Here is a 2500-nt window from a genome sequence, read left to right on the forward strand (position 1 = left end):
AGAGGGAGGGAGAGAGAGAGAAAAGAAAGAGGGTGGGAGAGAGAGAGAAAAAAGAAAGGGAGGGAGAGAGAGAAAAAAAGAAAGGGAGGGAAAGAGAGTTGATAATGATGTACACCAGCAACAGACCCGGAGGACCATTATTCAAAATCCCAACAGAGAATGCAAGGTTCGCGAATGTTAAATGCACGAAGGAAAATCAGTCGCTTTTACACGTGAATCTTCCCTTTATCACCGAAGAGGTCCTTGATGGTCAAGTGGACGGCGATTTAGATTTTGTCTGAAAAATTACGAGATGGAAAACCTTGAAAAACTACAATGTTACTCTCAGATTAAGGATTTACTTAGGCTGACGCAAATTCATGATCTCTGAGTCAAATTAAACTACTCCTGTTGGTCCACATACCTGTAAGAGAAAAGCTTTTCACAGGGATTTGAGGACGATGGAAGAAAGCGAAATTCTGGGGATCATGAAGGACCAAGACTTTTTGACTTTGACACGTTTATTGAGACAAAAGTAAAATTACATTTCAAAAGGATGAGGTAACTTAGGTTATCATCACCCTTACTTAATAAGTCCCCGTGCGGGCTCACTATTCATATACAAAACTTAGGTATAATAATATTTAAAAATAATTACACTTAGATTATAAAGAATTACAAGAATTCAGAATCATTGGCTTACATATCGGTAAGGTGATATAACACTCCCACCCTCATCCAGATAAGTCCCCTCCTGGGCTTACATAATCAAATACAGCGCACAAAAAATTGCGCGTGCAATATATAATTGTAATCCCGGAGAAGAGATGAATTGTCAAGGGGAATGATTGTGTTTCAATAGAATGATGCCAAACATACACCAGTCATTAACAGCAAAGTAGGAGACATTATAGTCTCAGCAGGAGTAACAGCTTACATACCTGTGCATATTTGCGAGGTATGTTTATGATATTGGTGCAAATTGCCTGTACCTCTTCAAAATCTCAAATACCTGACCGTTCCTAATCATCCATGCAGCTTGTTCAGATAAACTTAATATCTCTGCATTTCTATGTGTCTGAAGTATAGGACACTATAATATATAATGCATCAATGTATGTGATCTAGGTAAACTACACACCCTGCATTTTTTTCTTGTTCGCTTGTTGGAACTCCCAATAGTATTTATATCCAAGCCTGATCCTCATGTACACACTGTCTTTCCATTTGCTCTTGCCCTTACCATAAGCAAAGTCTGTGTTCGTCGCTAGATGCATATAGTGTCTCAGAGTATCACTTTTCCTAATCGCTTCGCCCTTCCTGGCCTCGTCATAGTCATACTGTATCCTCTTGATATTGCTCTTTGCCTGTTTAAGAGTCCGCATGCACTGAATGTCTACCTCATGCTTCCTGGTCACCCACTTGGCAATCTCATCAACAGCTTCATTGAAGCTCACCTACATGCGAAGGGATCCACACAAATGCAATCACACGCCCCTGCCCTCGCAACCTATGATCTATCAAACGACACTCGCCAACCATGTGTCCAAACACTTGGTTCTTGCTTTTAAGTGAGTCCAGTGTTCCCCTGCTGTCCACAAAGAAGTAAGAATCCTTATTAATGATTTCAATCTGTTTAAGTGCCGTCAGTATTGCCCATAGTTCAGCTTGTGTTGAAGATGTGTGATTACTCAGTCTCATCCCAGTGCTTGTGGTGACCACTCCACTCCCAGACTATATGGTCTAGAAGGACGGAAAAGGGCAAACGAAAACTGGACTGTGTTTTTAACTTTAACTTTAAATAAACTCCCTGAATATGACAACGTTGGATAAAGCCAGGCTTTTCCAAACTCATGGCACTTCGCCCACATCATTCCCGAATTGAAAGGGGGAAATCCCAAACCTACCAGCTCCTCTCGCCCAATTGCGTTGGCAAGTTGCTTATGCAAGGACATAGAACGAATTTTCGAGAGTAGGCTATTTCCTTTTTAAGATTCCAGAAATGTACTAGTCGAGCAGTGCAGGGACGCCTAACTATTGATCAACTAGTAAACCTGGACACTCATATTCAAGGAGCAAATGCCAAAAAGTATTTTTTTTTTATTTCAATATTTTTAGACAGAAAAAGCCCACAACATGACATAGAGATATGGCCTACTCAGAAAACTTTATGCTTCTAGATTACGTGGAAAATTACCTTGTTTCACCCACAACTTCATTTCTGACATAACTTTTGCTGCCAAAATTGTTTTCTGACAATGTCACTTTCTCGGGCATTTTTGTCCAGGCAAACGGAGTCTCGCAAGGGAGTCTTGTCACCAACATCATTTCTGTGTATGATCAATGACATCTTACCAGCTCCCCCTCGGAATCTTAAATACGCACTGTATACTGATGATTGTGCATTTAGGCATTCCGGCAATAATGCAGATTTCTCGGCAAATCACACCCAATTGGCACTGGATATAATTCCTAACTAGGGCTTCCAGTGGGGTTTCAAGTTTTCCACAAGAAAGATTAC

Source organism: Penaeus vannamei, chromosome 37 (genome assembly GCF_042767895.1).
Source record: "Penaeus vannamei isolate JL-2024 chromosome 37, ASM4276789v1, whole genome shotgun sequence".
Classification (NCBI taxonomy): domain Eukaryota; kingdom Metazoa; phylum Arthropoda; class Malacostraca; order Decapoda; family Penaeidae; genus Penaeus; species Penaeus vannamei.